The following is an 11,531-nucleotide window of genomic DNA, read 5'->3' as shown; positions in this document are numbered from 1 at the left end:
AAACCCATATTGATGATTCCCATCCATGAGAATACTAGGTTGGAGGGAGGGTTGGCTAATCCTTTTTTACGATACTACTTGACAAGGATAATTCCCTGGAGGAAATAAAATATAATTTAAATATGTTGTTATAAATGTTATGAAACCTCATTCTACAATGTTTACATCACTATGATATCGATCAAACTCAAGATAAGTACCATTAAGTTAGGCTACTATGTTGGAAGGATTTGTTTTAGATATAATCTTGGACATCTTTTTTTTTGCATGTGTATTGATGGATTTTGTACTCAATCTACTAATTGATGGGATAACTTTCTTTTTCCTTGAGATAACTTTCTTTTTCCTTTTGTTGACTATTGGAGACCTTTTAACTTGATGAAATTTAATATGAGTTTTATTTTTTTTACTTAATCTCTCTCTCTCTCTCTATATATATATATATATTTGTGTGTGTGTGTGTGTGTATAGATATAAAACCAAACAAACTTATTTGTAAATAAATATGAAAAAAAAACCATTAATATAAAACTATAGATGAACGATAATATTGAATACGAAACCCTAATATTTTTCCATCTAAGGACTCAAAAATGGACAACTAATACAAAATGATATTGAATATATGAAAAATCTCTTCACAAAGGGTCAAAACTATGTTGTGCCACTTGGAATTTGTATATCAGAGTTGAGAAGTGAGGAACACAAGTCGGTGTACAGTTTCTAGCACATTTATTGCAAGTTTTTGTTCTCTCGGCTATGCACATAAGACCTTTTTGGTTGCAAGAGTTACATGAGAAGTATTTGAGCCATTCAATGAATAAAAAAAAAGTTACAATATAAACCTTAAATTTATGAGAATGAATGCATGCATATATGCAATAGGTAGCCTACCTAAACTTGACTATAAAGGAAGCACTCTTGTCATAATATCTATGTAATTTACTAATGTTTTCATTGAAAATGTGTTATCTAGGTTAGATATCTTATCAACAATTATATATGTATCCTAGATATTATGTATTCCTTATAGGAAAATATTTCACTATTCATATTACTTGAACATAAAAAAATTAGTTTATAATTCCGTGTTGTTATCCTACCTTCACTATATGATTTCTTATTACCATTTACTTCTCAATGAGAGTAGAAGAGAAACACTTTAAAATGGTGGTATTCCAAGTTGTGGAAAATGCCCACTTTCATGAAAAGATAAATTATAATGTGGCTAACTTTGAATAACAAGGTCGTGACATAAAATAGGGACTTGGTTTTCATGTGTTGTGCAAAAGTAATGAGGATACTATTAGAAACATTACCATTTTGTTTCTTTTTACCCTACAAGTTTTCAGAGATATCACATAGTTGTTAATCGAGGGAATTTGCAAATAGGAAATGATGTCAAGTTAGCTTAAAATGGTTCTCCTAGGTCATTGTAGAGACGATTTCTTATTTTAATATTTGAAAGAAACCACCAAGGACAAGTTGCTTAGAGATGTGGGTGACTTGCGTTTGGATAATAATTTTCCATCCACTCCCTTTTTAATGGTTCCTATCTGAGTGATGAGAATGTTTGCTATTGGGGGGAACATTATATCTTTCTTCAATCCATTATGTTTGATTTAAGGGAATCATAAACAACCACAATGAAACTTTTAATTAATGGCACTAAAAGAATCGTTCATGGTTTACTTATCTAACAGAGCACAAAAGTTTATAGAAACTAGGAAATACTAAGAGGGGCAGGGGTGAATCAGTATTTTAAAACTTTTAACAATTATTTACCCAAAAAATCACAATCAACAAGAAACCAATGCACCAATCACATAACATTTGAACACAAGAAGTTTATGTGGAAACCCATATGGGAGAAAACCACAAATTCTTTTTGATATTGATGTAAATGAAAACACCAACTTCATATTATATCATGTTATGTGGGCCACATCCTGCTAGAGACTCGAACCCCCTTTTCTTTGCAATCAATGACTCCCAATATTTGAAGGAACCAAACTAATAGAGGCACCAACTCCCTATTCTGTACATAAATCAACCTAAAGGAAGCTTGAATCCCTTGATATGAAAGCACCTACTAGCTCTTCCAATTATATCCCTTATTCATACATTTTACAGACTAGCATCCATATGTTACTTACATAAGTTGTCAATGGTACAATCATTAAATATTAGATCTGAACACAATACTTAGATATAGTCAACATCTCTTCTGCTTATGCTCAGATCTGATCATAATGCTCAAATATGCTAAACATCTCATCTCCTCATGCTTATATCTATTAGCAACACTCATCTATATTCTTTGTTCTTTTCTCTTTTTTGCATAAAAGTTTTATCTCCTACAATTAATATACTTTTGAATAAATTGTTTAAGATAAAAAAAATATGCTCTTTGTCTTTGAATTCGACCTCTATGGCCTTCAATAAACTTTCTCTCTAATTTACCAACGATCTCTCCTCCTTTAATTATCAATATTCTCATTAAATTCAATATGTATCTCAGTTCCCCTCATATTTTCCTCATACAAATCGAATTGCTTGTTCGAATCTACATGGATGACAACTACCTCTCTCTATTTTTTACATTAGAAATTATTACTTCAGTTGTGCATGGGAACTAAAACATTTTCTCATGTTCTCCTCCTTATTTACACATGTTACACCTTTTATTTTATTCATCCCATTGCCTTTAATTTTCTTAACCAAGTTTGGCCCCCTAATACCAAAATTGAATCTCAGCACTTGTTGTCTAGTTCCTTGGTGCACATAACCATGGGCCAAGATAACAATATTAAGCCTTTATGTGCTTATCATTGAGCAACTTGTCCACCTAGAAACATCCATGATGCTTTAATCGGTTAAATTTGATCAACAACTAATTTTTTTTTCTCTCCCCCACTGCTGCCTACCCAATGATTAACAAGGCAAGGGAAGGGAGGGTTTGAGATTTGTTTCTTATATTACTAACTCCCAAAAACTTTCCCAAGTGTGCCAAATTACTCTCATGGGATTGTCCAAATAAACAGCTGGAAAGCCATCCTAGGGCCCCCTTATTTTTCAACATTTAATAAAGGTGGTGGGGGGGGAGGTCCTCGGATTTGTAATATTTAAATAGATCCATCTTGATGCCACATATGCTTGAGAAGTCAAGTAGACTACAACCTGTGCTCCACCTATTTCCACTAGTCTACCTATCCCTACGAAAACCTATACATTGAGTCCCTAACACGAGTCTTGAACCTTTTCCAACTCACCTACCATATCACTGTCACCTTTAGCTGATGTCATCATGGCATGTGTTATCCTTCAGGTTGTGTCGCATGTCACCCTAAAATAGGCCACTTGGAAACCTAAAAGTATTGATTCAACCTTCCATGTGTCACATTGATAGTGTTCCATGTCATATTCTTAGCCATGTCACTTCTATGCCATGTTTCCTCGGTCCTTGGGTCATGGGCCATCCTAGTAATCAAAATTTACACACACCTAGGGCATCATGGTATGGAATTAAGGGCAACCCCTAATTAAGATAACTTGAGCCTTAATTAAGTGGTTACATAAACAATTAGTTATTCACAATGTAAATTTGTAGAATTTGGTTATATAACTACATGCGAACATATCACCACTTGAGCAAATATAGTCATATTTTTACAAAGTTAAACATAGAGGTTGATTCTCTCTCTAAACAAGGTATATCTAATGAAGTAGATTTTTTGTGGTTTGAACAGGTTAATAAAGGGCTCTCTTTAGAGACTAGATAAAGATTATTATAATTGAGTATAGAGAATATAAAATCAAGGAGACTATGACTTAATAGTAGGAAATTCACAGATGAATAACCCGAAAGGGATTTTTTATTACATGTGGGATCTAATTCGCAGGCCTCCTATTTTAGAGGTGGGATCTTATGTCATATAGATATCTATGGGTATTGGTTTCCTATACATGGACTAGTGGTGGTTTGACAACAATAACAATAATAGTAACAATGATGTAGTCACAAGTTTGGAGTTTAGAATCATTATATGTAATATATATGTTATTACATTTATTCCAAAATCTATAATTAATTTGTATATCATATCTATATTTGTAAGTTAGTATATCGATATGAGCATTCTAAAATTGATCTCTTATATGCATTTAATATACACACATTTGTGATAATTAGCATTATTAATGAATTAAAATATCAAGCATCACATGCATAATAGTTTGTGAGCGTGCCAACATAGTACCCATTAGAGGCTAAGAGTTAAATAATTGATGAAGGTATCATGCATAATATATTCATAAAGTTTTATATTAATTAGTTAATTTAAAGTGCCTCTTGAAAAGTATGATTTCATCCCAATGTTAACATAGTTACTAATCGAACAAGAAAATTACCAATTACCCATTTTTTAAGGTAGCAAAAAAATCACCTGATTTTGAAAAGTGGTTATTCAGAATACACCTTTTTTTTGGAGTATATTTTTTGGCACTTTAAATTTTCATATGTATCAAGTATGAATATTATTTTTCAAATGCTATTGATTTTCATGCCGATTTTGAAAAGCGTTCATGCAACATCAACCGCTTTTTGTTGCATGGCTTATTTTCGAAAGTTTAAATTTTCTAATAAATTAAGTGCCAACATTTTTTTTAATGTTGATTATCTTACTATTTTTCAAGTTGTCTTATTCATCTTCTTCTTTTTCGTCCTAAGATGTTTATTTTTTAAGGTTTTTTAAGCATATGGTTTTTGTTTTTCTTTGCAATGGTTTTTTATAAGGAAAATTTTAATTTGTTTTGCAAAGTTTAAAAAAAATAATAACAATAATATTTTGAGGTTAGGATTTTTTATATATTGTTAATTAATACTTGAATACACATAAAATAACTGTCACTAATAAATAACAATTTTAAACACTTGACAAAAAATACACATTTTTGCATATAGATATAATTAAAAAAAAATGTATTTCAAGACCTTTTGGCTAAAACAATATGTTAAATAAAATATTTTTATGAAAAAATTGAATAAAAATCTTCAAAAAATAACAAATTTTATGAAATTTTTATGAATTTTATATTCAAAGATTATGATATTTTAAATATTTTTACCAAAAAAATTGATTCAAATGAGATTTAAAGTAAAAATAACAAAAAAAATTGTTAAAAAATAGAACATAGAATTTAAAAAAAACCATTAAATTTACTACAAAAAAAAGCCTAAAAAAAAATTAGAAACATAAAAAAAAAAAAAAAAAAACAATTAAATGAAAAAAAATAACAAAGACTAGAGCAAAAAAATATTATCAAAACAATTTAGAAAAAAATAATTATCCAAACAATTTAAAAAAAAAAACCAAAAAAAACATATATTTAGAGAAAATAATAATTTAAAACTATTAAAAATAAACATTAAAAAATAAATTAAAAAAACATAAAAAAAATTAAAGAAATAAAAATCATAAAAAGACAATTTAAAAATAATAATTAAAAAAACATAAAAAAAAAGTTAAAGGAAAAAAAACGTATTAAAAAAATAAATTAGAATTATTAGAAAAAACAAAAAAATATTAATAATAATAATTAAAAAAACATAAAAAGTTAAATAAATTAAAATAATAAAAAAAAAAATTTAAAAAAATAAAAAAATAAAATAAACATTTAAAAATCATTTTGATACTCTGGTTTAAAACATTTGTTTTTTTCGAAATTTGTGCAAATATTGTATTTTTAAATAATTTAAGATTTTGAACTAGATTAGAGGAGTCCTACAGTGTGAGCATGTTGAAAACATTCAAGAAAGGAAATTAGGAGGAAACTTTTGCAAAGTATGGAAGCAAAATGTGACTCAATTGCAAACTTGAAAGATAAGTTGTGACTCCAACCGCAAATAACATGTGTTGTCACATTGATGGAAAACCAGGAAGCATTTTTTGAACCTCTGAATTGTCCTCTTTTTTGACAATCCATTTTCCTTTTCCACCGATATTGTTACACATTTTCACTTCATTCCATCTCATTTATGAATTAAAAGGTCATCCAGGTCATTCAAGTCTCAATAAAAAGGTAATCATCCATCAATATCTCAATATATATATTTCCTTTATGAAATTGGTTTAAATTATGTTATAACTGCTGAATCATGCACTTTCTACAACGAACATGAATTTCTGTAGCCAAATGCTAAGTTCTACATGTTAGCGCATGATAGAAGATGACCAAAGCACATGAACAATTGTCAAATGTCACCTAACATCCACCTACTAGTCACATATGGTACCTCATAGAATAAGCATGGCTCATTGTTCAAACTTGAGGTCAACATGGCTATGGAATACTTGGTTCATGCAAAATATCTAGAAACTAACTCTACAATTAAGTGAGTGTGGAAATAGCAAACGGGTAAGATATGAGGCCCATGTTTAAGATGATGATGTGCTAATGAATGTATTCTCATGATTGGTTCCTTTAGTAGCCAATCATGAGAAGAAAAAGTTATATTTTGATCTAGAAGCTTAGATACCAATTCCAACTCTCTGTTCTAGGCAATAATTTCTTAAGTTGTTAATCTTGAAAGAATTATAAAAATGCTTTGTTTTGAAAGCAAAAGACATCCAATTAAGTTCAACACAGTTGTTATTATTATTTTTGGTGTAAACAATGTTTTCTCAAGAAATACAATGTTTCTCTGGGGCATATTTGTGATTGTGTTGGCGATTCAAAGTCTTGTGATTTGAGTTTTTAACATCTCTCACTCACCTGGAAGGCCCCCTGAGGACGCATGAGAGATAACATAGTTGTATTTCATTATTTTGATTTAATTTCTTATGCTCTATAATCAGATTAGAATTCACTCGATTCAGTTATTAATTTCAATTAAATGCTCTATTTTACTTTAACACTATGTCCTTCAAATCAAATTTTCACATATTCACCTTTGGTTATTTACAAGTTGAGCACTCAAAAATAAATCAAACACACCAAAATATCTCTTTAATTGTTTTCTTTGCTTAGTGTCATATTTACACTTGATAGGTCATGACTAGTTCTATTTCAAAATGTGTGCATCAGGAATATTTAGAGGTTTCCAAAATTTTCTGTCTATTTTCTAGAATGATTTTAATTCCAAAGTATTGTAGGTTTTAGAACTTTTCTTTCATGAATTGACAATTTCGATTTCCTTTCAAGTCACATAGATTAGATTTTCTTTCAAAGTTTTATCTAATAGATCCATAGAATAAAATCACTTCATGATTTCATAGAATAGATATCTAGAATAAGTTTGTTTCAAAAAGTCCATAGAATATGTTTCTTTTTCAATTCAAGTAAATTAAGTTTCCTTTCAAAGCATTAGTAGAGTAAATTTGTCTTTTAATGTTCAATAGAATAAGATTTCATTTCCTTTTCTAGTAGAATAGGTTTTGAAGCATTCATATTAGCATAGCTTCCTTTGAATTCATTTAATTTCCAAGTCTTGAATTTGATTTAGGCCTCTAAGATATAACGTGTGTGTATGTTTACCAAGATCTTATCATAAACAGGTTTAATTTTCATCTTTCAATTAGAAGGGTTTCCTTTCAATTAAAAATTGATCGCTTAATATATATAATGCAAGTGTACTTCGCAAGTTCATGAACCATGGATTGATGACTTAAAGTAAGTAATTTGATCAAAAACTAAGTGTACTTCACAAGTTCATGAACACTAAATTGAAGATTTAATGTAAGTAATTTAATCAACAATTAAGTTACCCCACATTTTTGCGCCATTGCTGGGGAAGTATACATAGGTGTCTAATTTTATTTTATTTTATTTTATTTATTTATTTTTATTTTATTTATTTTTTTTTTTTTTTTTCCAGTAAAGGCTAAATCTATTAAAAGAAAGTCAAAATAATATTACAAGTTGTAGCTTCAGGAATAGGCATCTGAGAGCAGACAACACAACAAACCATCCCAAGAATGGGAGGACTATAAGCAAAAGTAAGAAGTCGAATCCTAGTAGGATCATTAGCACAAAAAGGAGAGCTAACCGAATCCACATAAGAGCTACAATCTGCCACTTTATCAGAAAAAAGGACCACATTCCAGTCTGCCGAGAGGAAATCTGAACCGTCAACCCAAAAATCGCCTGAGCGCATCGAACCAGAACCATACATGAAAAACAGGGAGAAGCGAAAATGCCAGGTAGCGTTACATTTCCATTCCCAGGTCCGGAGGCTCCTCAACCACCGGGCAGGCGTTGCCATACCAATCCTCTTCAGTTGTAGCCACGTCACCAGCATCATTGCCGCTAGGAGGAGTCGACGAGGGACGAGTGTCACTTGAACAGCCAGCCGTGGCCAACGATACAAAGATGCCATGCGAGCTGCCACCTGGCTGCTGAGAATCATCAGGGCTCTCGACCTTGTCATGCTGCTTGCCACGCTCATTCAGCTTGTCTGCAGCTGCCATATTCTGCTCATCCTCCTGGCTTTTCCCTTTGCCAAGATTATCCTGAGAGAGCTCGGCAAGAGGGTGGATAGTAACCAGAGGTGGCGCTTCTTCTTCAGAAAAAATAACCGAAACATGGGCGGAGATAATGGGCCTGTTAAGGTTGCTTTGGAACCGGAAGCGGGAGGACTGAAACACGCTATGCGAGAAAGGCCTGCAAGGAGGGTTGAGAGGAGGCGCTTCTGACTGAGAAACGGGCAAAGAAGAGGGAGCAGGATTTTGGTCGGCGGACTGAGCTCTCTGAGAGCGTCCCCGCCCCCCACGGCTTCCACCGAAACGACTATGCTTTCTATGCCGAACCATGATGAGGCTGCAGAGGGAGGGCGAAGGAGCACAGGACACTTCGGTGGGGAAGAGATAAAGGACCAGGAGGATTCCACAGAAAATCGAGAAACAGGCCTGAGACTGAAGAAAGGGGGGCGCAGTTCTAGCGGCGAGAGCCACCAAGAGCGACACACAGGAATCACAAACTGAATTGCAGCAGAGAAGAGCTATAGGGGACGAGCAGAGGCGCGAGAATGGGAAATAAATACAGGGAAGGAGAGCCGAAAGGACCATGATTGAAACAACATTTACCTTGCGTTGGACTGAACGATTCTTTAATGCTAATTTCATGTGGGATCGGTCTCGCCTTAAGTGAGCCGAATCCAGCCAAGAGCGAGCCAATGGACACCAGTTGGGGGCTTGGGTAATTGCGCGATGCAGCAGATGGCAGTACCACGCCCCTGCAGACCTAATTAACTCCATTAAATCTCATTTAAGTCACCTGCATCTGGGTCATAGGTGTCTAATTTTAACTTAGAATGCATTTTCATTTTAAAAAATCTATTTAGAGGGAGTGGTAAGAGGAGAGTTAAGAACCTGCACATCACGATTGTGGGACTCTCTCTAAATTGTTGAGAATTCAATAGGGAAATGTATATGTTAATTCTCTTAACTTGATAACTTCTTGTGTTAGTTTTTACTAATTAGCTTTATTCTTTGTTATTTCAATATGCAATACATCTAATAATTACCAAAATATTAAGAACAATGACATAGTATGTAGGCTACAAGTCAGGGCAAAAACCCATCGTCGTGAGGGGAAAACCCACAAAATCTCTTCTTATCTTTCAAATCTTTCAATTGACGAATACCATGACCCAGACTCAGAAAAATACCTTCCAATATCAAGTCATCTTCAGCCTCCTGCTGCAATATCTTCGACCTCCCAGTAAATCCGAAATTCTTCCCCCAACAAGTGCAGTAACTATTGTTGCTTCTCTAGGAGACTTCGATTTCCATCTAACTGCTCCTCCCTTGACCTCGCTTTGCTTGATTTTAGTCTTAGGTCTAGTATCAAACCCCAAGAGACTTTCAATTGCCTTCTTTATCTTCTTGCTTCAAAATTTAACCTTAGACATTCCTAGGGAAAGAACCCTAACTTCGCACTCCCAAAAGAAAGTGGAGAGACCCAAAACAATTTGGCTTTTCTTGTCCTTCTTCTTCACACTTCCTTCTTCATCCTTGTACTGCTTCCTTCTTTATATGAGAGATGAGTGAGTGAATGATACAAATTGATGACGAGTTCCTCTTATATATAGGCTTATTTGAAGGGTGGATGTGTCTCTTCATGTAGGCCAACTTGAAAGCTTATGTAGGTTGACTTGATATTGTAGGTAATCTGGCATTTTCAAGACAAAATAATTTTTCTTTTACAATTTACAATGTGCCCATAGGGTCCTATATATATGAAAATGACTCTTATACCTAGGACAAACCATAGAAGCACTCAATGGGTAGCACTCAATGGGTGCTTGAACTATAAAATGAAAGAACTTGAGCATGAAACCCATGCTCTAATAATAATAATAATGTAATAACCTCCTCCCACATCTACCCAAGTAACTAGCCAAATGGGGTAGACATGAGACGAGAGGCCAATATGATTGTATTTGACCTCCTACGTGACCTTAAGGAAGTGGAATCAATGGAAACATCACACACGTTCATCCAACATCAGCTTTAAAATCCTCAAGAGACATGTCAGCCACTTAGACAACCTGTCCCTGGGCCCCACTGATGTTATGCACATCTTAGGCCACAGTCGGGTTCATGTTGTAGTCGAGGGAGAGACCAGAAACCCAAACTCACTCTCATAGGCTTTCCCGCTAGTGGCCAAAGACTAAGATTGCTAGTTCTATGTGAGTGACACTGGGATTTAAGCCACTTTTTTAGGCCTAGAGGCCAGGTCACTGCCCAAAATGGAGTTATAGCTTAAAATCAATAAACGTATAGGGAAACAATGATGCAAAAGAAATAAGTTGAACAAGACCTTAACCAGACTCCCACTAACCATGACATGCATTTTGCCAAACATATCATCAACATGTAACCTACAGGTGTAAACAATAGAATTAAGTGTAGGGACCTCATACTTATCTAAGAATCACTATGAACAATTGTTCCCTCATGTCATTTGCTGCATTATCATTTATTAGGTCATAAACACATTATCGATTCATATACAAGTAAAAACATGCCGAAATCCATACATAGCTTCTATCATAAAACATACATGTAACTAGCAAAATAGGGACGGAAATATCATAAACATATTAGCCATAAAATCCATATATACATCAGTAAATTTACACATGAAAATCAAGGGAATCTATTTCTCACTAATGAATGCAGTAAACCAATCAGAGATGGGACTACCACATTCCACCCGATCATAGATTGGTCGAGCCAAGTCTCTCCTCACCCAACCACCCCGTGCCATATTCCAAGCATGAATTTGGCTCATATAACACACAAAAAACACCAACAAGCATGGATGCCACCGAAGTTCTATTCCTACACTGTGAGGAGTTTGAGTGCCTCCTAGTCTCTCAGGCTTTACCACAATCCACAGTCTCATCTAGGGATCACTAGGCCCTACATCGAGACATACTATCTAGGATTTACTGTACATCCTATATTGGGACTACTAGGCCCAATGGACAGAAAATCCACATCTTGGATTTACCGTATATCTTGCCA

Source organism: Pinus tabuliformis, chromosome 3_2 (assembly GCF_031772625.1).
Source record: "Pinus tabuliformis cultivar Carrire ecotype Pingquan chromosome 3_2, CPIR1, whole genome shotgun sequence".
Lineage (NCBI taxonomy): Eukaryota > Viridiplantae > Streptophyta > Pinopsida > Pinales > Pinaceae > Pinus > Pinus tabuliformis.
This window is presented reverse-complemented; position numbering follows the sequence as displayed.